This window comes from Enhydra lutris, unplaced genomic scaffold (genome assembly GCF_002288905.1).
Source record: "Enhydra lutris kenyoni isolate GAN:26980312 unplaced genomic scaffold, ASM228890v2 scaffoldscaffold25, whole genome shotgun sequence".
Classification (NCBI taxonomy): domain Eukaryota; kingdom Metazoa; phylum Chordata; class Mammalia; order Carnivora; family Mustelidae; genus Enhydra; species Enhydra lutris.
This window is the reverse complement of record NW_019154109.1, coordinates 1,751,072-1,779,064: the sequence shown is the minus strand read 5'-3', so window position 1 is coordinate 1,779,064 and position 27,993 is coordinate 1,751,072.

Genomic DNA, 27,993 nt, shown 5'->3' with positions numbered 1-27,993 from the left:
TTTTTTTTTTCATCTAACTGGGTCCTGGGCTTGATTATTAGCTCCCTGGAGGAGAATGCGGTGCCCATTTGACATTCTGGGCACACACAGGAAGAGATATTTTAATGAGGAGAGCTACTTTTTTTTCAATCTTTTTTCAATGTCCAGAGAAGTCTCATGGAAATAGAGTGTCTATTTAAATAAATATAATTTCAAATCTGTCATATGAATTTGGATATGCTTCTCCCAGAGCAAGATCTATCTTGAATTGAATGATTTTAAGTAAAATTTTCAGGATGGAAGCCTAAAGATTTAGAATAGATGCAAGAGTCAAAAACAGGGAAAATATATAAACACAAAGAGTTTTGCCAAGTACACAAGGAGAGATTTCAAATTAAAAAGACACAACTTAAAGTTGCAGATTTTCTTCACAAGTATCATTAACTATTTTTTGGCACATTTCCCCAATTCCTTTTTCCTCTTTCCTACTTTCTTGTCCCTGTTTTTTTCTATAGGTTCCCTCATCTCCTCCCCACCATCCTATTGCAACTCTGGCTTGTCTGGATGCGCCATTTTTCCAAATGACTGCAATGACCATGTCCCAGTTCTCACAAACACCCGCACCACTAGCCTGCTCTCTTGCCTGCTTCCAGTTACAATGCACACATATCAGATACCAATCTACAAAAGCTATTTCAGGTACAGCACTCAACCAGCACATTAAAAACAACGGAAACAAGTACATGGTTGGAAACATTTATTGAATGGTAAAACATTTGTGTAGCTACTTCCCATAGAAATGAGTGGATTTTGGAAAGGCCATTTCTTCTCTCACAGAAACTCAGATGTTCTTAATTCTTTTCCTCTCAGCACATTGGATAGCATGCCTCTTTCATTTATACACTCAACTCCCAGGCAAGAGGCTAAATCAGACTTTCAGGGCCCACTGTTTCTGAACTTGCTTTTCTTTTTCAGTCTTATCCTCCACTAGCACATGGATATTTTTTTTAGTGTTTCCGGTAACACTATTTTTATTTAGTTGCCATGTATTTTGTAAGGTTACACGCAATTCCTCTTGATAAACTTCTGCAGTTTTCATTGCTAAAACTTAGCATCTACAGCCAATGGCTAACTTTTGAGAGAAATATATGGCCCATCTGTCATCACACAGAAGCAGAGTTGACCACATGTCCTCTGAGAGTTTTCAAACAACTCCCAGAGCAAGTACCATGACCCTTTCTCTGCCTGGTTGAATTCTATCAATAGCCTTTCTTGGGGCCAAGGAGTGATATGGAAACTGATTAGAATTTATGAAAACAGTGTGTCTAACAACTCTTAAAACACCCTTAAGAGAAAAGCACTATTTAATCCATTGTGTAGATAGCTGGAGACACAAAAATATCTAGTTACTCAAGAGACTATCTTTCTTGATTTATGGTGTTTTACCATCTCATCCGTCAAATGTCTGAAGGGAGCTGATGTAATATTTTTAAGTGGCCTAAAATGCCAAAATGATCATTTTTCAAAGAATCATTTCTTCATTTAGACACACTGTCCCGGAGTCTTTTCATGAAAGCTTCTATCATGACTACAAGAGAGCACTCCTTTCCAAACCACTGTTAAGAAAAAGATTATTCATGAGAAACTTCTCATACTTTATTTAAAGTTTTCATGGAATTATGAATAACTTCAGAACAAGAATGCTTCAAAAGAACACACTCCTGTTTAACTCTAATTGGAAGAAACTGTATTGAAATATTTCTAGCCATTTCATCCATTTTGATGCAGTGAAATTCAAGGGCAAGTATATGGGCTTAGGAGTTCAAACTCAGAATCTAGCTATCTACCACGCAATCTGGGATAAGGTACTTAAGCTCTAGAACCTCAGTTTCTTTATCTGTAAGTTGGGAGATAATGAGACCAATTTTATATATTGGCTAAGAGGAGTAAATAAAATAAAATAATACTGGCAAAGCCACAATCACAGTGCCTGACATACAGCATGCATTAACAACTGGAATTAACATTATAAATTTAAATGAAAATACTGCATAGTTACAATGATTTAGGTTAGACTTTCAAAATTGTAAAAGATACTTATAAGAGAATACTCTTAAGGACTGTAGGTTAGGTCTATCAATTTAGTCATAGACTTCTTTATATCATTATCACCATTATGACTTTAATGTAAAAAATGTAAAAAATAAAAACAAAACTATTCATGTAAACTGACTCTTAAATCAAAATGGTTCATATTAGAAGGGATCATATGGACAGAAATATATTCAGTAATTCAAGTTAAATGTCACTGTCAGGCAGGTACTCCAGAAGCAGACACTGCCCTGAGATGAAAAAGAATATGACAGGGATAAAATGGGGAAGCACTCCCAGAAGAAACCAGTAACAGAGAGAGGAGGCTAGATAGGAAAAGGAAGAAGTGAAGCAAGGAGCCACTTCAAGACAAATCCCAACCTTCCTGGGTCCTGTAGGGAAGCTCTAGAGTACAAATTACATACCAGGATTGGGTTTATACTCGCTCACAGCAAGAATGCTGGACTTGGCACCCTTTCATCTTTAGCAAAGAGCTGTAGATTGGGGGTGGGAAGAGTGGAGAATGTAAACTCCAAGCACTTCAGACCCTGTGGCAAATAGACCAAGCAGCTCCAGTAGGCCAAAGGCAGTCCTCCAGAGAGAATGGCAGGTAGGTCATAAAAACCCCAAACACACAGAAGTGGGGGGAGGGTGGTGGGAAGAAGCAGCGCTCAGCAACAGTACAAGGGATAAAGGGATCCATAAGAATCTGAGTGGAGCACTGATAGTTTCCACTACCTTCACACACCTTACAATACACCAATAAACCCAATTTCTTTTTTTTTTTTTAAGATTTTATTTATTTATTTGATAGAGAGAGATCACAAGCAGGCAGAGAGGCAGGGGGAAGCAGGCTCCCTGCTGAGCAGAGAGCCTGACACGGGGCTCGATTCCAGGACCCTGAGATCATGACCCAAGCCAAAGGCAGAGGCTTAACCCACTGAGCCACCCAGGCGCCCCAAACCCAATTTCATAAGAGAAAATATTTGCAAATTCATGAGATTAAATGTTTAGAAGTAAAACAAAGAAATAAACTAGCATATGTCTCTTAGCTGCCTGCTTTGCAGTCTTTGCAGAAATGCCTTCACTTAAAGAAAAGGCTGAAAATTAAGCAAGTCCCTAAACTCACTCTGGCCCCAATTTACCCCACTCTGTTTCCATTCCATTCCAAGAATGTAAGTCAAAGTATACTACAAAGCTCCAGTGGTTGATCATAGAGACTTCAATTCTAATGCACTTTGCAGTTTATAAGTCGTTATCAAATGTGTTATCTCACTATCAACAACACCATGAAATAGGAATAACAAGTACTAAAAACTACCTCAACTCCCCATCTTATGAATGAAAACCTGAGGCTTAGAAGTTGAATGGCATGCCCAAGGTCATACAACAAATGGAAGAACTGAATTCAATCCCAAATTTGCTAATTCCAGTGCTCTGTCCATCAGTTGTCTCAGTTGTCATCAGCTGTCTATGGAAGCAGCCAAAGTGCCCATTGATAGATAAATGGATAAAGAAGAGGTGTGTACACACACACACACACACACACACACAGAGGAATATTATTCAGCCATAAAAAAGAATGAAATCTTATCATTTGCAAAAACATGGTTGGAACTGGAGAGTATAATGGTAAGTGAAATAAATCAAAGAAAGACAAATACCATATGATCTCACTCATAAGTGGAATCTAAGAAACAAAACAAATGATAAAAGGAGAAACAAGGAGACACAAACCAAGAAACAGACTTCTTAACTATAGAGAATAATCTGGTGGTTATCAGAGGGGAGTTGGGGGAGATAAGGGAAATAAGGGATAAGGATTAAAGAGCATACTTATCATGATGAAAAAAATTAATACAATAATAATAATTTTTAAAAAAGAAATCATCCTGTCCTCTTAAGGGAGCATGTCCATGAAGAGTACAATGCTAAAAATTTGAGATAAACTTGGCTTTCACCTCTCAATGAATGAATTCTTTCTATAAAAAGTTACTCATGGTTTTCAGATGACAATTCCTGATGATGAGAGTGCTAAGAGATTTTTGATACACATTTCTACAGAGTGAAATAAACATCTCTACACAATCAATCCTAAGCCACATTTTCATCTCAGCAAACAACAAATTTTGCCACTTTCAAAAGAATGCCATGGTTCTAGGTCCTTCTTCTGTTATAGACATTAGTAGTCTGATTCTTCAGATACTAAATACTTGTTATAAAATTTATGAGAATAGATTTCTTTAAAAAAAATCCATACAATCCATCCACCTAGTTAAACACTAAGGTGCATTTACATGTGATTTAAAGTAACTTCTCACTGAGAGTTGGGCTCCAAGATGGTCAGATCCCTGTCGTGGCCATCTGTGTGTCCTTGGTGCCCAGCACTGGGTTTTGACCCCAAATGCTCATTGGTTGAGTGAACAAATAAATTAATGAGAGCCAAAAAAATACAATTATAACATGTTTCTTCAATAATTTTCTTTAGTTGAGAAATTAGAACAGATAGTATCTCTGAAATTCCTTTTAGTTAAATGGTCCTAATTTTGCTGAACATACTTATATAATAAACACCAGAACTCTAAAATGGACAGGGGGGGTGGGAGTGAGGGCCAATATCACTCGCATTATGATCCAAAGCCAGGCCTGTTTATGTTCATTTTCAAGTAAAGAAATAATTTTGTTTCAGCTAAGTTCCCATTAGACTTCAACTTCTTTATTTTACCAATGTTTTATTTTGAAAATTTTTAAACCTACAAAGGTGTTGAAATAGTATAATGAACCTTCATATATTGCTCACCTAGAGTTACCAGTTTTTAGCATATTGGTATTTTTGCTTTATTTCTTTCTCAAATATCTGTGTGCATTATATAATATATAACATACACATATTATATATATTAATATATGCCTATCATATATATTTCAATTTTTTCTCAACTATTTGAAAATAAGTTACAAACATAATAAGCCATCCTAAATTACTCAGCATGCATCTCCTAAGACCAGGAATATTCTCCTTCATAACCTTTTATCATATCATATCATCATACTAAATAAATGTAATATTACACAATAACACTTTAAAATATGAACCCACATTCAAATTTCTTCAATTGTCATCAAAATGTTCTTTATAGCTGTGCTCTGTGTGTGTGTGTGTACAGGTGTGTGTATGTGGTGTCCAGAATACAATCAAGGAATACACCTAACTTTTGGCTGCCATGTCTCTTTTTAAAAGACTTCTTTGCGGGTGCCTAGTTGGCTCAGTCATTTAAGCAATCAACTCTTGGTTTTTGCTCAGGTCATTATCTCAGGGTTGAGAGATCGGGTCCTGCATCCAGCTCCATGGCTCTGCTCAGAATCTGCTTGAGATTCTCTTCCTCTCTCCCTGTCCCTTCCCCATGCATGCATACATGCACAAATAAAATCCTTTAAAAAATAAATAAATAAAGACTTTAACCTATAGTAGTTTCCCTGTCTTATATTGTCTTTTATGATATTGATATTTTTGAAGAATCCAGCTAATTGTCTTGCAGATGTCAAAAGTTTAATGATCTGGACTTCTCTGATTCTTACTTTATGATTATATTCAGGTTGCGCATTCTTTGAAAGAGTACTAATGGGTGATGGTATGTCCTTTCCGTGGCATCACATCAGGAGACACATGATGTGAATTTATCCCATCACTGATGACCATACATTTGATGTCTTCTTTAACACAGTTATCTGCCAGATTTATCCACTGTAAAGGTACCTTTTTCCTGTTTGTATTTAATACATAATCCATGGGCAATAACTTAAGGCTATGTGACTATCTTGTTCCATCACAAATGTTTACCTAATGAGTTTTATACCCCATTGATAATCCTTGCATGAGTTGATTATATAGGTGGTTGTGGAATAGTGATTTTTTTTAAAGTTCTATTATTCCTTTTACATTTATAAACCAGTATTGTTCTGTAGAGAATTCCCATTCCCTCTCTTAAAAATATCCTTATGCATTCACACATTCTTGTTTATTTATGGTTATCATACATGCCTTTTTTTTTCTTTATGGATGTTCTTTATGGATGTCCTACGTTTGTCTTGTTGGATACTTTCTATGCAGCTCCTGTGTCCTTTTGACAAACACCCGTCATTCTTTGTGTACTCTCTTGCTCTCTGAAACAACAGAATGTCCCAGACTTACACTGTATTTTTCCTTGCCCGAGGAATGAAATCAGCATGGAATCTCAATGGAGCCTATTTCCTTTAAGAGTACAGAATGGAATTTGGAAACCAAGATCTGCTGGTTTGCTTATTGCTATAATTTAACGTCTTAAAAACAGAGAAGGTTTCTAGCTTATTTTCTGTCACCAGTGCGTAAGCACATGATCCTGCTCAGTGTAGGTGCTCAATAAACACATGTTGAATGTCGACGTCCTATGAAATGCATGCACTTACAGAAATTACTTTGTATTTTTTAAGGGTATTAGAATTTGGAATACCTTTCATCCACAGGGTCTCCACTCACATTTTATTATGTCACGTTGGCAATCCCAGACTTGGGCTTGGAATGGAATCTTAAACGAACTTATTATTTTCGTTTAGGAACACTGACCTAGTCATAAGTGCACTCTCATTTTTAGGTGTCATTTTTGATAAGGATAACTATGTGTGTGTGTGTGTGTGTGTCTGTATCCATGCAGAGGACCAGATATATATGTAGCAAATACCACAGAAAATAAATTTGAGATTTAGTGTTAAATTTTTTTCCCCATATTTACAAGTCATATAATTTCAAGGTTGCCCACTCCTTAGTTGTTTGCTGATTCTCAGTGTGTCCAGACACAAGTGGAAGAAGGGTATCCATACCTCTTCACTATGAGAGGAGCTGAGTTCTTTACACTGTATTTGGATGGCACTGCAGACACTGTGATTTGGACTCTACTTCTACCAAACATTGAGTTTTAAAATAGGAATTAGGCATCTTTCTTGCTCACCCTACTTATTTTTTTTTCCTGAACTAACATTAGTTCCAAGGAGGGGAATTAAATGGCTTACTAGATTTTTTTTCCTCTTCTTTCAAAAGCTACAATTTTCCGAAATGGCAGCCTGCCATTAAGAGTAGAGTTGTGCGGCGCCTCTCTTGTGAATTTAATCTGTGGCTGCTGGCTAAAAGCTGAAAGGGCCATTTTTCAAGCAGCACTTAGGTTTTAGGAGCCAAGAGGGTCCTAAAATCTAAAGTGTCTCTACTTTTACTGGGGGGGAAAAAAGTTAATTTTTTTTGAAACCAGGAGAGAGTCAATGTTTTCACTAGTTTTTCTCTTTCACAGCCATCGTAATTAAGAAAACTGTTTACCCAAGAGCTCTTACTAGCACACATTGGCATACAATATATTTTCCTGAAAGCATCAGTAGTGTAGAAGCCACCTTCAGTATTCCTATCTGAAACCTGGGTAGGGATGTTTCAAATATGCATCTTTTATGATTTTGTTTATGTAATTAACATTTTCTATCCATCTTCAGTAAATAAATACGCAGTTACATGCTTATATGGGCCTTCATTTGTAAGCCAACAAACTAGACATTACTCATATTATAAAAGCATTTTGTTTACATAAGGAAAGGTGCAGCACGTTATGCTACAGCAACATATTTTAAATAATGTTTTTGCTATAATTTATCACCCATAACCCTGAAGGCAACCCCCTAGGACTTCCATGCATAATGAAAGGAGAAAAGGAATTTCAACATTTTCTAAAGAAAACAGAGGACTCTGATTCTAGGTGAAATACTCTAAGGGCGGAATGATTTGAAGAAATCATTGAACAAATATGTGATTTATAAATAACAAACTCCAATAAGTCTTCCTTGGCAGCTTAGGTATTCCTGGTGCTGATTCCAGGCATTGCCTGGTCAGAGATAGCTCAGGGTTAGAAAGCCCTCATTCTTTTTGCTGAGGAACTTTTCTCTCTGGGTTCAAGTTTCTGTTATCAGAAATGGCCCCTTCTAAAAGGATAGATCCCAGGACAGCTTTTTCTTGACCTTCACCTCTTCATAGACGCTTAAAATAATTCTAACAGTAAATAGTCAGAACAAATTTATTGATTGTCAACAGGATGCACAGTGCTCGCACCAAGTTGCGTTACTTTGATGCCTTTTTTTTTTTTTTAACTGCCGCCAGGGAAACTAGCCTCTCTCTTTGCTTCAGCCAGCTGTACTTTGCAGTTGCTAGAAGTCAAACACCACTCAATCTAAGGAAAGTTTAGTTTGAGTCTTAATTATAATCTACAGCAGCACTTGACTAAAGGTGGAATTTTTCATCATAATTTGTTAAAAATGAGATAATGTTTATTAATTACATTCAGTTCACTTAGATCCATAAAAACAATCTAATGCATGGTATAGGTAGATGATTTAAAGGAAATTATTTAATGAAAACTCAGTTGGTTTTCTGTGAGGTATAGAAATTATATGAAACAAACATTCTAGGGACTGAATAAGGAATGTCTAGGGATTATGCCAAATGAAATGTTGTCATTAATGCCCAAAATATTTGATGAGTTATTCGACATCCTTTGTAAGAAAAGAGTAGTTAATAATTAAAATGTCCATCTACTCATGGTTAATTGCTAACTGATAACCTATTGATAAGAGATTGATTAATGAATAATGGGCTACCATGCACTCCACTAAAAATAGCTCTCTATAAATTGACTGTTTCAAGATACATTCTCTAGTAAAAAATGCAATCTGTTAACCAGTATGTATCATATGATCTCATGTCTGATATTACCTATATGCATATATAATTATGATATATATTTTAGATACAAAATCAAGTCTACAACCAATACATATATGTATGCATATTTTCCATACACACACACACATGCACATATAATGAGTATGTATCATTTTTACACTCAGAGGAAAAAAGCATTTTTTAAATAAAGAGGAGTCTCTAGTGATATGGTAAAATACTGACAAAGTACAAAACTTAGAGAAAAAAGTCACAAAGCAGCCTTTATCGTGGTGATCCCAACATTATTAAAGAGATGTGCATACTCACATGCATTCAAAGGAAGCATATATAGTTGCATGGAGAAAAAAAAAAAAACTGAAATAGTCACCAAAATGTGGAAAGTGCCTATTTCTTGAAGGTAGAATATGGTTGTTTTCTTTTTCCTTCTGTTATTTTCTTCATTATCCTTTTCTTTATATTCCATCCTCTAACAAATAGCAACTACTTTGCAATCAAGCACTTTTTAAAAGAAAAAGACTATACATAAGAGAATTTATGGAAGCACTGTTTGTAACAGCCGAAATATGGAAAGATACACACAGACAGTTAACATTGCTTACCCTGAATGTGGATGGGGATGGGGACAGAAAGATAGGAATGAAGAAGTGTAGAGATTATATAATGCATGTGTGTGTGTGTGTGTGTGTGTGTGTCTGTGCATAGTGTGTATATAGGTAAGTATGTGAGTAACAGAAGACAGGAATGCCTTGAGGCCAGCCTCAGGTATTGTCTTGGATTATCTTCCTAAATTATAAAATTAAGAACCATGTTGTTGCCATTCTCTTGCTTCAAGGATCAACTCTGCCAGGAAGTTGTATTTCTATACCAGTTACCTACCTCAGTTGTTTCTCCTGGCCTTAATTCCTTCTGCTCTGGCTTCTCCCTTTTTCCCCACTGCCTGTCACTGAGGTCTCAACTGTCCAAATCTTGGCACCAAAAGCCTTTCCATTAAAAAATGTTTATTATGACAATTTCATACCACATGGACTCTACCATCTTATAAATTATCACGTGTTACCTATTCCACATATTTTGGATTTTAACATTAGTTTCCAGTTCATCATTTCCCAAACTGTATTCCATAGAACGCTAGTGTATTGAAAGATGTGGAAGATGTTTCTTTAATATGAATGGTGAATATGTCTACTATTTATTTAACAGACAGTATTTCTTAACACACAGCACTAGAGGAAAGAGAACTGTCCTGGGATCCACCTCTAGCTTTATTATAATTTTCCAGATTATCATAGGCATCCTTCTCTCTCTTCAGTCTCCAGTTGTTCACTACAAAATAACAACTTAAACAAGAGCCTCTCTGAGGTCATATCCAACCACGAATCTACAAACATTCAAGTAACATCCAGGATGAGAGTCTTTAAGTTATTTTCAGATAAAGAAACTTTTTCAAAAAGCTAGTTCCCACAAAGCTGCCACAGAGTGCACTAAGTATCAAATAAGAACATCTGATTTTTAAAGAATACATCCTTGCAGTTAAGTAACCAAAAGAAATCTGAAAAAGGAGTAACCAAAGCAAAATTTTGTTTTCCTTTAGATATTTACATTAGTCTGTGAACTTAGACATAATAAATAATAGATGCTGGGTCAAACTCCTGAATTTTCTGAGAATTGTGATGTTTTAAAACAGCATTTCTTTCTTAATCTCACATATTAATACTATATTCAATTTTGTATCTTAAACACCAATTTGAAAAGATCTATCCAGATTTATTCACCCATTCGTTTCTGAATTAGAAATGTGAAGGTATCAGAACTGAGTTTAACTCATAACTTCTTACGCTTGGGAAACCCCATTAAATCCTCTCCACTTTAATTTCTTCTTTGGCAGGAGCAACAAGGTCAATACCTGGCACACAGTGGCTGAGCAGTAATTGGCACTTTTCTAAAAGATGTTTCTTTCAAGAAAAATGAAGAGATTCAGACATACATAATTATGTAAAAGTCTCTCTGAACTTGTATAGAATTTGTTGACCCAGTGATTTTCAAACTTATTTATTAGTAATAACTTTTCTTTAGTGCATCTCTATTAATACTTATATGTAACACAAATATTTCTTGGGTATTCTAAACCCACCTTAAAATAAAACACAGTTATGATTTTATCACTTAAACTATCATTTAATCCCTTTCAATGAGATTTTAATGTCTTTTATCTTTTAGAGCCAAAGTAGGACTGACAATATAATAGGTACTCAATGAATACTTGTTAAATTAATCTTAAAAGAACATATAAGGAATATGGGCAGGCTAAAGTTTTAGCAGATGTGGTACTCAATATGCTAGCGTCTAAACTGGCCCAAGAGTATTTGCAAAGAACAAAGAAGATGTTTCTGAGGCTACTGAGACTGCCAAGGGAGCCCAGATTGACTGACCCCTTCTGTGTTTGCCATTTAGTCAGTAGGGATATGCTATAGGACACAGTGACTTCCCATTCAGCAAGACCAACTATATAATTTGTAGGGTCCAGAGGAAGATGAAAATGCAGATCCTTTGCCCAGAAATTATTAAGAAAACAGTAAAAGCAGAGCATCAGACCAGTAGTAAGATGCAGTGTGAGGCGTAGTGTGTTTATACAGATTACATGCCCATAAATGCCCAAGTTTGAGAGGAAAGTCAAAGAGAATAATAGAAACTGGAAAACTGTTCAGTGAGGAAATGATAGTGTACTCACTAAGAAGAATCTGGAGAGTCCTTTACGTAGGACTGGTTTCCTTCTGAATCCTTTCTCCAGACCATGAGGCAGGCAGAAATACTTGAGGTCCTCATGGGAAAGGGAAAAGAGAAGTTCAATCCACGAATGAATGTACACTCTCTGCTTATTCAAAGTGTCACAGGAAGGCTAGCTGATCCCATGGTGACTACTGTTCATGTAAGGAAGGGTGGTCAGTATAAAGATGGAGGGAGGTGGTTTGGGATTCAGAAGGAGCATTTGAAGGAGCAACAATGTTGCTACAGTGAAGCAGTTTCTTTTTAATATAGATAGGAGCTTATAAACATATAAATGAAAAAGAAATTTTAAAAAAAACATTATGTATCTTGGAATACTCAAAAAATAAAATAAAATTTTAAAAAATTTAAAAAAATATTAAACTGCCAAAAAACAAAACAAACAAACCAAAAAACCCCACTGTTATCAAAGAGGTAGGTTAACTCATGAAGATACAGTATTATTTCTAAATAACCCAAATGAATTGTGTTGTCACTTATTCTAAAATAATGACAATATATAAGAAACAACAGTCTACAAGTCAGTTCCCCTTTCAGCACAACAGTGTCAGGACTTTCAAGGACCCACTCCTAGCAAAACTGGTGAAAATTATTTAAAGAAAAAAAACAAAGAACAATTTACTGGGAATAGTCTTAAAGTCACATAGCAAATGAAGAAACATTTATTCAAGAAAATCTACAAAAACTCGGTAAGAAAAATGAGAAGTCGGTAGTATTTGACAAAGACCTACTCTTTTCTTCCCTACTCCCAGCTCATTGACTGAAACTTTACTCCAGATTGGGGCAGCCTGGAACTAGAGCTCCCTCTCCCCTGTTCCCAAAGGCCTATATTTTTAGTAAGGAGATGGGGCAGGGGAGAACCAATATATCAACATTTATCATCCTGTCCCCAACTACCAGTTGCTGAGTCTAATTTCCTGACAAGTGCAACCAAAAGGTAGAGGTTCCCTGCTTCCACCCCATATAGCACTCATAAACTGGAAGCTCTATCTTGGGAATGGCACTGCTAAGCATTCTGGAACACCAATTGCTCTTGCCCAAGCTTATAAAGTAGAGGTTCTACACTTGGAGAAGCAAGAAAGGAGGGCAAGCAAGAAAATCAGAACCTACTGATCTCCCATCCACAAAGTACTCAGTTTCTAAAGTGAAGATGTAATTAAGAGAGAAGCATGCCATTGTCCCAATCCCTAGCTTCAGAGTCATGGCTGAGATTTGGCAGGGATGTGGGAGGGCATGGGAGGAGAAGCAAATTGTAAAACAGAGAACTCTATATCTCTTTTCATAACTGGGAAGAGATTGGAAGAGTCATTGGAGATGTCAGCTACACTATTGGCTTTCTAGTTTTCTGAAGACATCTGAGGAATGAGACAGCTAGGAGGAGCCCTCCTGAGGTCAGAACAAATCTCAAACCCTAACCACAAGGATTATTCTGTCAAAGGAGCCTGAATTTGACTGGATTCAACCCCGGAACAATTTATGCCTGGGGGCATTGTTGAAAACAATGGAAGAGCGGGCTGCAGAGGAGTTTAACAGCTGGTGTGCTCAAGAAAAGAGTCAAAGAAACTTGACAAAACCACCATCATCCAAAGGTGACTATGGGCATACTCAAGGCTGCACCCTTGAAGAGAAACATCAAAATCTTCATGAAGTAGATGGAAATAGACTTCTCTATAATAATTCAACTAGTGGCTACAAATAAAAAAAAAAAGTCAGTAACAAGCCCCTAGGTGAGTGGAAACCAGTACCCAGAATTGCTATATTAGCTAAAATCCCTAGTTTCCAACAAAAAAAAAAAATTATTAGACACGCAAAGAATCAGGAAAGTATGACCAATGCATTGAGGCCAGAGGGGATGCAGAAGTAGGCAACAGAAACTACTTATCAGAGTGATCATATATTGGATTTGACAGATAAAGAATTCAAAGTAGTCATTACAAATATGTTCAATAAGGTGAGGAAACCATGATTAAAGAAATAAAGGAAAATATAACGATAATGTCACATCAAATAGAAAATATCAATAAAGAGATAGAAATCACACAAAAGAATCAAATGGAAATTCTGGAGCTATGTCTATGGCAACTGATTTTCTATAAGGGTGCTAAGACCATTCAATGGGGAAAGAACAGTTTCTTCAAAAATGGTGCTGGAGGGGGTGCCTGGGTGGCTCAGTCGTTAAGCATCTGCCTTCTGTTTAGGTCATGATCCCAGGGTTCTGGGATCAAACCACTCATGAGGCTCCCTGCTCAATGGGAAGCCTGCTCTTCCTTCTCCCACTCCCCCTGTTCATGTTCCCTCTCTTGCTGTCTCTCTCTGTCAAATAAATAAATCTTTTTTAAAAATTAAAAATAAAAATAAATTAAAAAGGATTAATCATCTTCAAGTGGTTGTCAGGTTGTTATGAGAAATGTCATGGTTGTGCAGTCCAAAGACCATAGGAGGGACTTTGTACTCAGGGGGTAGGATGTGAGTAGGTATTATAGTATTCCTTCATGATCACAAGCTATAAGAGAACCACTGAGGTTTCTCAACAGTGACACCTGCCTGCCTTTGCATCACCTTGAGACTGAATGGCTGTGGCAGATCAAATATCTATCATGTAACTTGCATGTACACTCAATAAAAGTCTGACTAATTAAACTGTCTATCATCTTCTACAAGTATTTTGAGCAAAAATAAAATATTATGTTGGGGGGTAAGAACAAAAACTAAGGCAACACAAACTAAAACTTACACTAACAACTAAAGAATTTTCAAAAGACACTTGAAAATGAAAATTATTATGTCAAAAAACAAAATAACAACAAAAACACCATTATCATTAAATAGTCCATATTGGTTAAGAATATCACCATTCATTCTTCATCCCATTGCCCAAATTGGAAATCCCAACATCATCCCTGGCTCCTCGGCTCCATCTAAAAAAACACCTCTCCCTATAGATACTGCTTTAGTGATCTCCATGTCCATCATTGCTTTTCTAGACCAGACACTCATCCTTCATTCCTCCCTGAATTATCATTAAGGCTGCTCTAATAAACCGCAGTATTTCTTCCCCTCTAACTCCCATTTTCCACACACATCTAACCTAATCATGTCACCATGATGCTTACAAACCTGCCTACAGCATCCAAACTCCATGCCTAAAAGGCTCTTCAAAATCTGCTCCTCTTCTGACTCCCCAGTCTTATTCCCATCTTCTACCAGCAGCACCCTCTTCTGGCTTGTTCCAGCAGCTTACCTCCATTCACTCTTCTATAACAAGCACTGTCTGTGTTTTCCTGCCCCCGGGCCTCTTGCCACTGCCTAATATGATATTTCTCTTTCTCAGTCCCTCTCCCATGCTCAGTTCTACTTTGACAGTAGTACTCACCTTACTCATCATTTCTCATTTCCTACCAGCAGTGCCCTCTCCTCCCCCTCCCTCAGGCAGAATTAATTTCCTCCTCATCTATATTCTCATGGCCTCGTATACTTCCTTACTTATCACTTTGTGTTATGGTTATGTCGCTTACATGTCAATAAAATTTTTAAAGGAAAGGACTTATTTAGTATTATATTTTGGCACTGAGCCTGGTGTAGAGTAGATACAGATTTTGTTGAATGAAACTTCTAGTAAAAACAATTCAGGCATTATGATCTTTGAACTTCAAGTTCTAAAGTTTCTATTGAGAGGTACTAAGAGTTAATACAGTAATAGGTAAGAGGTCAAACCTGTGCAGACAGCATAGACTCGAGTCATGGTTTATGTCACTCAAGGACTTGTTTAACTTCTCTGGGACTCAATCTCCTCTGCTACACATTGCTGATGATAGTACTATCAACTTCAAAGAACTGTCCCTAGGAATAAAGAAAATTACCCATGTCAAGCACATTCAATAATATCGAGTACACACTAAGTGCTACATAAATGTTAGCTATATAAAACTTATGTGATATTGATGTGAAGACTCTGCATTACATATTTTTATTTCAAAATATAAGACTTCTAATATAATTAGGACATTTAAGGGCATTTAAGATTAAGATTAGGGCTCTTACGAAACTTAGGTATGAGTTTCGTATCCCCTGATAGTATAAGTAGGAAAAATCAACATTTGAAGGGATAAGTTTTGAGTCAGACAGAACTGGTTTCGAATCCCAACTCAGTCAAAATTAAGCTATGCAAACTCTGGCAAGTCATTTAACCTCATCTAGCTTTGGTTTCTTGACCTCTAAGATGGATGTTATAATACATAGTCCACAGACCCACAAAAGATAACATGAGCCTGGTGGTATATTATGGGCTCAAAAAAAAAATGGCAGTAATTATTACCATGAGATCAGCCATCTGTGAAAGAAGCCCATCTTGAAATATGATCTAAGAGTAGATTGTTGAGAAACACTTAGAACCCCCAAGTCAATCAATCTTACTAGACACTTAGCTACAGGAAAATATGATTGACTGGAAAAAAAAAAAAACAGCAATGATTTACTAAAAGAACATGTTAACAGAAGGGCTGCAATCTGCATAGAATGTGAAATGCATGGAAACACAGATTCAAGATTTTGACAGTGTTTATCCAACTCTGAGTCAGAAAGGAAAAAAAGAGACACTGAGTCTAGAAGATGAGTCACAACAGAAGTATACCCTGTGGAGAAGCAGAGAAAATTCACCAGGATTTACCAAGGCATCATTAAAATATCATTCAAAGTAATCCAACTCCTTTTGCTCTGATTCCACAATCACCAAGCAATATTCCATTTATTAATACATCCTCCCTAGTAACTTCATTCCAGAAACTACCTTCTTGAGTGGCAGAAACAAATACCTGGATATTGGAAGGATATAATTCTCTGGAAATTAATAAATTATTGCTTTTAATAAAATTAGATGCTTGTTGTTATTGTTGTTGTTCATAGAGTTAACATGAACCAGGCTTGATGAGCCAAATGAAGTCTGAAGACACAGCCAAAAATCAAGACGCTTTGCTTTCAAACAAGGGGCAAAGTTCCCTGGGTAAGAAAACCCTACCACAGGACTATTGCCCTGAGAAAACCTGTCTATCTGTCCAGCCCACTTAACTCCATGACATCTCTACTCTGACAGTATGTCTTTAACATCAACCACTGAAGTGTAGTATAAATGACTCAGTTTGAGGATTTTCAGCCCTGAAAAGGACAACCATTAGATGCCATCCTCTTTCTCACACAAAGAATAAGAAGACTCTCAAAATAATATTGGGTATCTTGCTGAAGTCCATACATCAAGTGTTAACAGAAAAGGGGTGAAAATCCTTTGTACCATGCTAGACGCTGATATTATCTCAAGCCCACCTTTATACAGATAGTAATTTTCTCTTATAAAATATTATTTACTATTGCTAACAGACCAATAACATGAAAGATTACATTAATATTACCTAAATAGGTATATTGATCTTGGTATACTACAATAATCTACGTATGTCCTAAAGTAACCTACATGTCCCTAAAACTTCATTAGTAAAATAAAAGAAAGGCTATCCTTTATCTTTCCAGTCTGGTTTTTACTAAGATGTTTCTAACAACTCACCCACAAAAGATATTTTAAAGTTCTTTAAGTAAAAATGGAATCTAGCATTCTATTTTTAAAATACAGTCATATCAACACCACCAAACACAAGCTAAATGCTTCCCAAGTATTTTAAATTAAAGAATTACAGAGAATTCACAGTTTACTTCTTGGTTAAGGATGGCATCTCAAAATATGGACCATTGGTTTTTAAAAGCTTCTCTGCAAGACAAATCTATGAGCCAAAAGGCATGCAAAACTGGAAAAGAAAAATGAGCCCTAAGTTTTATTTCTAAAATCTATTAAATGAAAACATATATCCTCTTAAGAAAAGAGAGAGACACTCCCCTCCCCATTTTACTCTTAAAACTACAGATGTGTGAAGTATTACAGCCCCGTGAGAGCAATATTTGACTCACAACAGACTACATGGTTTCACACCTTTGTTACTACAGTAATCCAAACAGTTGCAGAAATACACAGCCACTCATTCAGTAGAATTTCTAGGTTACATATGAAATCCAGAAATGTCCCCTAAAAATGCAAATTTCCCTTCTGTTTATCATGTGCCTACCACGGAAACATGCTACTAAATGGGCCTGTCGTCAAATCTGTTGAAAATCTTTTATACTGCAACTTCTTCAAATATTTTTAAATGTAATGAAATAGACACATTTAAAAAAAATATTTAGTAAATTGGTGTTAATGTGATCAGAGGTTAAAGAAAAACGAACTCCCCCTTGGTATCATCCATGATTCCAAGTCACTGCACTAGAGAGAGAGAAGGGTCCAGAAGGCACCTAGACCCTTGTTGGCTCGTGGTGAGCTCCACACGTTCATACCGCGTCACAGAGGCTTGTGAATATGGCAGGACGGTGACGCCCTGGAAAGAAGAGCCAGACTGAGCTAGCCATTAACGATGATATACGATATGCCCCCAAACTGGTCAAGTCTCAGGAGAGAAATTGTTCGACATGTCAACAGGAACACAGTCGTACGAAAACCTGAACCACTATGCAAACTCTCCAATGTCCAAGTCCCGTTTAAATCAAGCCAGTGTACAAAGTCTTCCTCATTCCTCAGTCCTGGGGCGTTGGCGCAGCCCACTGCCTTCTCAGAGACCTTCGGGTGCCCACCCACGTCCATGGGAACACATGGCCTTCTAGTCTCTACCCTATGATCCTGCCCCCCTGGCATGGCCCTGACCGCGTGCGGCTGTCAAAATCACTCTCCAGAATTCAGAATGTTGATAGAGGAAAACCAGTCAGCCGCCCTGCCCTGTGCCCGCTACGGGGCAGCCATGTTGGTCACGTGTGGCGCCGCAGAAGTCCCACGGCTGGGAGGAGGAAGAAGAGGAAGGCGGAGGAGCAGGGTGAGGAGAAAAGAGGGAAGCTGAGGCAAACAAAAACAAACAAACAAACAAAACCCTGTGAGGGCTGTGGGGCCGAGGAGGGGAGGGCAGGGAAAAAGAGACCCAAACCCGGTTCCCAGTATCATCCCGCGTCCTCTTTCCAGCCCCTCACCTTCGGCGGCGTTTATTTCCTCAGGTTCGACTTTCCCTCGGGCGGGTTTGAGCGAGTTCTGCAGCTTCGTCTCGTCTAGCTCTTCGGACCTGCCTCGTGGAGTTGCCCAAGCCCGTCCCGCCTTCTTGCCGCCTTCTTCCCGCCGTGTGGCGCGAGCCACCTGGAAATCGCGCGCTTCTTCCCTCCCAGCTGCTTCCTGCTCACAGAAGGCTCTCGAACTATTTTCGTAGGTGTCTCTTGCTGCCGTAAAGGAGGCAAGTTTCAAATAATCAACCTTTTGTTCTCATTTCGCTCTCGAATCTGGGACTTTGAGGCTCCTTTACGAAAAAGTATTTCCTTTTAAAAATCTCCTTACATGTAATCAGAACCAGGAACGGGCAACCAACAGGCTACGACCACCGCCCGGCTGCACCAGCAACGCCTTGCTTGGCCTTCGCTTTGATTTCTGGTTAGTCTGTCTGGGGTGCTTGTTTCCAGGCTTAAAAAAGAAAAAAAGAAAGAAAGAAGCGACCTCCTATCTGACTTTCCATATTTTTTAATGATTTAGCACATTGACCTGCCAAAAAGCCCAAGGCTCAAAAACTGTAATAAGGCCTTATAATAATAGAGTTTCTCCTCAGAACAAACTTCCCCTCAAGAGCACCTGAGTCAGCTGGTTCACTCTGTAACAAGCCCCCTAACGAGCTGTGCTGCTACAAATTCCTGCAAAACCAGAGTGGAGGGTGGTGTTCTGGAGCAGGCAACCAGAGGATTCCGGGTACAGTTCTGGCCGATGCAAAGACCCAACAGAGAGCTCCCAGCTCTGACACAATATGGATTATTTTTTATAAATATATCAATTAAAAATAGAGTTTTGGAAATTTGAGTCTTACCTTTTATTCGAATTGGGGTTCACAATTTTTCTGAAAGAAATTTCATGCTATTCTTGAAAATACACATGAAGGTCATGCAGGTCTCCCCCCCCCCCAAAAAAAAAATGTGAAAGAATGAGACTTTTTCATGTCAGTGAACTGTAAGGAATTTTCTCATAGGCCTTTTGCCATGAGAGATCTTTCTTTGTCTCCCTGCGAGGTTGAAAACCTTCTGCCAGGTGACCCACTGGACACACCAAACTCTCTCTGGAAATTGCCTTCCAGTGTTTAAGGGTTACTGAACAGATGATTTTTGACCTGTTCTTCTCTCCCCTAAAGGAAAAAAAAAAAGTACACAGGCTTAAGTTCAATACAAATGTTTTACAGAAACTATAACCTGATAAAGAGTTGTAGAGCAGAGAGAGGATTGAATTAGCTCAGTGGTAGCATTTCCTCTCCAAAGCGTTCAGACCTGTTGGGAGAAAGTGAGGTGATCTGAACTAGGACTTCTTGAAGTTGCTTCCAGTCATATAATTTTATTATTACTAACTTCCCAAAATATACAAACAATTTTATTTGCCTGCACCCTGTTTGTGGAAATAGTCACAAATAGAAGTCACGGCTCCAGGGATCTCCGCCTTTATTTAAAACTCATATTAATTAATGGATTTCTACCTGTTAGTCAAAGGCCCTTCTGTAAATTGGATTTTGAGGAGTCAGGCTATAAAATGCAATCTCCATTTTAAGGCTCTGCCTGTCTGATCTCCTCCTCCTGTCACCCCAGCTCACTTCCTCTGGTACCATGACTCCAGCAACACTTCATGGAGCTAGGGAACCTCAATCTGTTGATCCTGTCACCTTTTCAAGGTCCTCAGCTTCCTCATGTCATCACTCCTCCTCCGTAGCAGCTCAGCTTTGCTTGTCCATCATGATAATTGCTCCCTTGGTTAGGCCTTCACTCCCAGGACCCTCTCACTTTGTCTTCCTTGCTTGGCAAACCTCCAGCTCCTGCCTAATCCTCGCCTGCACCTGCTCAGCTGATTGTGGCTGGAGACAGGCTGGGCTCTGTTTAAATTCACCACCAGAACCTTAAAGGGGCCCTTACGGCTGGCAGGCAGCTCTGCCATCCGTCCCTAGTCCATTGTTCAGTCTCTACTTTTCATCAAACATCCAACACCTCCTCACCTATTGTCTCTTTCAGCTGGTCACATTACCTTTTCCACTGAGAAAATGGAAGTAATCACTGGAGAATTCTAACTCCCCTCCCCAGCCCTCCCTACTTTCCTCCTCTCCCTACTTTCACCATCACACTCACCTACCCCTTGTGCCACAAACTTTACCTTTTTCTTATTATTTCGAAGAAACTGTCTATGTCCCTTGGGGGCACTCAATCTCTGCTCACCTACCGGAGTAATATTCATCCCATCCCTGCAAATTTCCCCTCTCTATTGCTACTATCAGTTTCCCATCTCTACCACATCCTCCCCACCAGCAAGCATATATAACGTTATTTATCCCATTTTATCCAAAGAATGTCAGTTATTCCATCATAACTCACCACCTCCACTTGAAAACTTAATGAGTACCTCAAACTTAACTTTTCTAAATCCAAGCTCCTGATATCCCATTCTCCCACCCCAAACCTTTTCTCCCATAGCTTTCCCATATCAGCCAATGACATCTCCATTCTTCTAGTTATTGACATTAAAGGTTTTTGAGTAGTTGTTTGTTTTTGTGTTTGTTTGTTTTGTATTGTTTTGACACAGAGAGAGGGAGACAGTGAGAGAGGGAACACAAGCAGGGGAAGTGGTAGAGGAAGAAGCAAGCCTCCTACTGATCAGGGAGCCTGATGCAGGGCTCAGTCCCAGGACCTGAGCTGAAGGCAGATGCTTAACAAATGAGCCACCCAGGCGCCCCTTTTGAGTCGTTCTTAACTCCTTCCTCTCAAGTCCCATATCCAATCTGTCAACAAATCCGTTTTAATCTTAACCTTTAAAATATATCCAAACTTGATTGCTTCTTGCCATCATCATTGTTCTAGCCTGTTTAAACCCACTGTTTTCTCAACTGGTCTATCATAATGGTATCCTAACAAGCCTCTTAGCTCCCTTCAGGTTTATTTCAAAATAACAGAACAAGTTATCGTGACATTAAACATAGCGTGTCATACCTGAGCTGCTAGCCCTCCAGTGCCTTCCCATCTCACACACAGTTAAAAGTAGAATCCAGGGGTGCCTGGGTGGTTCCGTGGGTTAAGCCTCTGTTTCAGTTCAGATCATGATCTCAGGGTCCTGGGATCAAGGCCCGCATAGTGATCTCTTCTCAGCCGGGAGCCTACTTCCCCCTCTCTTTTCCTGCCTCTCTGCTTATTTGTTATCTTTCTCCCTCTGTTAAATAAATAAATGGAATCTTTGGGGGGGGGCGGAGAAGAAAGAGAAGAAAAGAAAAGAAAAGAAAGTCGAGACTTAAAAAAAAAAAAAAAGAAGAAGTAGAATCCTTTGCAGGATGACTGGGTGGCTCAGTCACCTAAGCATCTGCTTTCAGCTCGGGTCATGATCCCAGGGTCCTGGGTTGGAGGCTTGTATTGGGCTCCTTGCTCAGCAGGGAGCCTGCTTCTCCCTCTGCCACTACCCCTGTCTGTGTTCTCCCTCTCTCTGTCAAATAAATAAATAAAATCTTTTTTTAAAAAATGCTAGAGTCCAGTTAATCCCCTATAAGACTAATGACTGGCATCCCCTCCACCCAGTCGGATCTGAGCATAAGGCCTTTGGCCCTCCTGCTTCTGTCATGCTGGCCTCCCTTCTGTTCTTCCAGCATACTCCGGTCATCAGGACCTGCTTTTCATCATCACTCTGGACCTGCTTTTCCCTAGTTAGCCCCATGGCTCCCTCTTTCCCCTGTTTTCGGTCTTATTCAAGCTCAGCAACCTCAGCATCTGAAATTCTGCCTCCTTTCAGCACTCCCCTCCTCTCCTGCTTTGCTGCGTTCTTCTCCATAGCACCCACCACTATTTCTGTAGAGAACTTATGTCTGTGGTTCTGCTCTCTTTCTCCATAACAGACAATGAGCGGGAATGCAAGCCTCATGAAGGCAAGGCTGTTGTCTGCTTGCTGCTTTCTTCCCAGAGTGCCTGTCGCAAGATAAGCCCTGGAAAACTGATCAGTGAATCAAGGATTATGTTAAGTGATACGACTCTAGTTTGCAGCACATCTGTGTCTTAGGTAGTGCCCCCATATTGCCTTTAAAGCAAGAATGGTGAAAAGTCACTCTCACCATCTCTCCTCTTTGGATGGATATAATTATGCTTTTCCTTCCCGATAGGACAATTATGGGTCAATTTAATGCTCAAATTTGTTACAACATCTCATTCACCAAAACAAAATAAAAACACTATCCAGTAATGGAGTCTCAATGTTCTACTCATGATCTGAATACTTTAGTAGTAAATAAATGGTCCAAGATTAGCAAGTGGTCTTTCTTACTCCATTAATCCATCTAGTAACATTTACTATGCTCAGGCACAAAGATACAGTCCACAAAGACCACAGAAGAAACTTGTAACACTGTCTCTGGGTTTAAGAAGCCTGTATTCTTAGAGAGGAGAAATTAATTACACAGAGCACAGTGGTAAAATTATTACAAGACATGATAAAGTGGCAAATAAGGTGTCACAGACAGTACATGCTGTAGAATTAGAGATTTTCTGTGCCATTTGAACTAAATGAAGCCTCTTGATGGCATTTCTGTGTATGAAAGTAGTGTTGGCTTTTATAATCTCAGTCAACTTTGATCAAATATGCCATGTAAACTTCAAAAACAAACCAATAGAAAACAGTCATGATCAGGATTGCAGAAACATCCCACAACACTACTTCTTATTAACCAGGGAGGAACAGGTAACTGCTCTTTGGACACTGAAAGACTTTAAGGAAGAAGGGGAAAAGGGCTGGGTACTGGTAAGAATGCCTTTGATTATACACTCACTGTGTTTTAAATCTGGACAAAATGGTCAGTCCTGGAGGGAATTGACACGGGAGGCAAACTGTTATCTTGTAAAGTAAATGTGTGAGAGGGCAGAATGTTTCCTTAAATATTGCTTTCACACTTGTGAACAGGCAATAGAGTTTTTGAGGTCTTTTGGGGGAAAAAATTTTTTTTCCTGCCTAATTTACTGGAATAAATACAAAACATTTGGCAAATTTCATAACATGTTTACTGTGTAACCTACATGAACATAAGAAATAAAATGCTCAAATTATCTGGCCATGTAGAAGGAACCTTAGTCTTATTTAATTCAATTCTGTATCCATTGAGTGTTCATTACACAAAGGAAGTGATCCAAAATTTTTCGTATTTCATGACACTGAAAAAAAAAATCATGTTTTTAAAGTGTTATGTTCTAAAACTAAGAGTTCCCTGCATATCAGTCCAACAGCTGTATTTCCTTTTTCTTTTTTTTTTAAGATTTTATTTATTTATTTGAGAGAGAGAGAGAGCTGGCATGCACAAAAAGGGGGAGGAGCAGAAGGAGATGGTGAAACAGGCTCCTGCTGAGCAAGGAGTCTGATGTGGGGCTCAATCCCAGAACCCTGGGATCATGACCTGTGCTGAAGGCAGACCCTTAACCAACTGAGGCACCCAGGCACTCCTAACAGCTGTATTTCTAAAGACATTAATGACCAGTGGGGTGTGTCAGGTTTGACACACTGTCACCTCGGTTGTGATTATGTGTGAACAGTTGGCCCATTTCCAGGCCCAGTACTTCCTCATGACTTTTAAGTCCTCATGTCCTGAGTCACATGCATTCTACAATAGCTCTGGGAATTTTGCAATTTATCCCTGAAAATGGTTTGATACAACAATAGCTGTCAAATCTACTCAGACAATAGTGAGGTTTTTAGCACCTTTTATAAAAAAGTAGAATCTTAGTGGTTTATGGTAACTTCTACCAGGACCTGCTTTTATCACCTGAAAACCAAGCATTACAAAAATGTCGACACTTTGGTTCCTACAATGTAGCTCTATGGATATCATATTAGAGACTGTGGTGGCAGAAGGGAGCGTAACTGGTTCACAGTATCCTCTGTCTTCCAGGAGGAGCCTCTCCTTTTCCCCAGGACCATTGTTCCTCTATCAGTGAGGCAGGTAGTAGAGAATGAAAAATCAATATAGACATAATTTGGCTCCCCCCAAACAAATATTACTAACCCACCTTCTCTTATCTTAGACTGCTCTCACTGCTCAGTGACCTATTTTCTCTCCACTTTCTGACAATTTTATGTTCTTCCTTCCAGCCTGTTCTCTATACCTCCAGGTACCTCTTCTCCTCGGTATTATTATTCTAACCAGCCCTTTTTCTGATATTTTTCATCCTGCTCCACCCTCAGAATTCAGCTCCCCAACCCTTCCTAAATTCCTATAAAGCTAATTTTAAATCCTATGAACTATTTTTATAATAATTTCAGTCCGAAATGATTCTTCTTTCCCATAAACACCCATAACAATTATTGGCCATAAAATTGAAGTAGCAATCAATAATGGATAATAGATCATGATGTGTTTTTTCTATTTCTGGCTCCCATTATTTTTAAATACTGTATTACTTTTACTCAAATTTCTCTTATCTATTATTTGCACTTGGACAAAACTATAAATTTCTTGAAGACAGGAACCATGTCTCAATCGTGTATTTAATTCCCCAAAGCAGTGGTCCTCAAATTGTGGTTCCTGGGCCAGCAACATGAGTATTACCTTGGAATTGTTAGAAATGTAAATTCTTATGTGACACCAGGACCTTCTGAATCAGAAATTCTGGAGTAGAGGCCCACCAGTCTGTGCTTTAACAAGCCTTCAGGTTATCCTGATGGTAAAGTTTAAAAACCAGTGCCCTAGAGCATCTAAAACAGTGCCCTGAACATACCATTATTTATTCAATCCACACTCACTCAATGAATATTTATGGGGTGCCTACTACATGCCAGGCATTTTGCTAGGGATATAGTGTAAGAGCAGAAATATCCCTGCCCTCATGAGTTTGTAGGCTACTTAGGAAGGCAGACATAATTAAGTAATCTCACAAATAAATATAAAATGGCAGCTGTCATAAGTTGTAAAAGGAAAGGCTATGAGGCTATGAAACCTTATAGTACAGAATTGATCTTGTCTAGGCTGTGCTTCTGGAAAAGTGTCCCTTAAGCTAGAAATGAAGGATGAATATGTGTCTAGCAGGTGCAGAGGGACTAATGCACATTCCAGACTGAAGGATCAGAATGTGTGCAAAGTCCTGTTTTGAGGGAGAATGTGGCCCGTGTGACTGGAGCACAGAAAGTCAAGAAGAGCATGATGAAAGTTGGACCTTCCATCCCAAGTTAAAAATTGGTCTTTAAAAAAAAAGAAGCAGCAGCAATTTAGAAGAAGTGTAAACCAAGAAGATGGGGGGGGTGGTGAGGGTGGTGATGTGATTAGACCACAGAGGTGGCAAAGGTGCAGGTGGAGATGAAAAATATTTTGGAATAAAAATTGATGCAACATAATGATGGGTTGGAGATGAGAGATGAAGAAAGCTAAGTGTGGGGATTAATCTAGGGTTTCTGGTTTGCATAATGGGTAAATGATAGTGCCAGTCCCTAAAATTTAAAAAAAAAAAATCAAATCAGTTGACATACAAGATAGAAGATGAATAAATTACTATGGATGACTCCTGAAAACACTGGAGAGTCCATGGACCCACAGATGGAAGAATTGTATATAGGATAGGTAAACCTCCTTTACAGGGGAGGAAAAAACTGGCATCCTGATGTGGCTAGGTCTGTCTGTTTTAGCAAGAGTTGATGTAGTCCTCTCTGATAGATTATATTTCTTAAGAAATGAACCAGGTCATCTGCATACAAAGAGTAAGATGTGCAGATGGGTGGTGTCATGGAGGAAATGATGTAGAGGTTTGACGAGGCTGGAGCAGATCTGAATTGTTTCAGAGGGTAAGAGATTCATTTAACAGAGGAATCCTTGGACTACCAGGAACCAGTGAGGTTTCCATTGTGAATTTATCACAAAATCTATCTGACCTAGTATGCAAATCTCTCTAGCAGAGCTCAGCTGTTTTATTGTGGCCATGGGGAAAAAAGCATAGTGAGGCTCATCCAAGTCTGAATGTTTGTCACTCAAATGTGATGAAAAGATGGAGTGAGGGAACTTAGAGTATTAACAAAAGTGTATGGTTGAGCGAATGGATGAATGATGAGTGATGAAAGAATTCTATTCCATAAATATTTTAAATTTAGTTCCTTGAGCATTTATGTATGAAAAGAACCATAACCAGACCATATTTCATGTGCTTGTGTATCATAGTAACCTTACACTACTTCATCTAACCTTGCTTGAAGGCAGCCCTCATCTAACTATTCCAACATTTGCTTAGGATTTTGGCTGTCACCTCCCCTCTTCCTATATTCCATCTGATGAGCCAAAATTGCAGTGAACTTGACTTTAACATCAGGGGCTGACCCTGGGGAAAGGTTCCAGGATCTCATTACTGGTGACCTGATTGGGAATGAAAGGGCTGGAGTTATGCCTTTGGCATTGATAGAAGCCACCATGCCTTTTCTTGTGCTGCCTGTATTTCAGCAGGGGTTGAAACCAGCCTCTCTATCAGCCTCACCTGGGTGATATGTATCTTCACTCTGAGTGAATAAAAACAGGAATATGGCCCTGGGAAAGTCAGGAAGAACGAATGGAGGGAAGTCAGGAAGGAAAGAAAGAAGGAAGAAAGGAAGGAAAGAAGGGAGGGAGGGAGGGAGGGAGGGAGGGGAGAGATCAGGAACTCAACAGGCCAGAAATCATATGAAAATTCATTAAGAAATTACATGAAAGGGGTGCCTGGGTGGCTCAGTGGGTTAAAGCCTCTGCCTTCGGCTCAGGTCATGATCTCAGGGTCCTGGGATCGAGCCCTGCATCAGGCTCTCTGCTCAGCAGGGACCCTGCTTCCTCCTCTCTCTCTGCCTGCCTCTCCGCCTACTTGTGATCTCTGTCTGTCAAATAAATAAATAAAATCTTTTAAAAAAAAAAGAAAGAAAGAAAGAAATTACATGAAAGTACAAAAATGCAAGTTTTTTTGTATGCTCAGTTCTTCTGTCCTTTTCCTTTTTCTGATTTCTGCCTTGTGAATATCCAAGCAAGAATTATTTTTAACAGAGAGAGAAGGAAGAATAGCCCAAGTAGTGAGGCATTTTCAAGTAAATGCAGAAATTTGGTGGGGGGAAGGGGGCATTCGGCATTCATGTTATGATTTCCAGACTCTGCAAAAGCCATCACAAACTGGGCCCTCATTTCATGACCGCTGGGCCCTGCTAATCCAAATTACACAGTGATCTGGGCACATCCTGACTCATCTTCAGGAGTAGAAACATCACAAGGTAGGGTTATCCAGACGAAAAACATCATCCTCCTTCTCCATGAGAATCTCCCAACCTCAGTGACTATGAC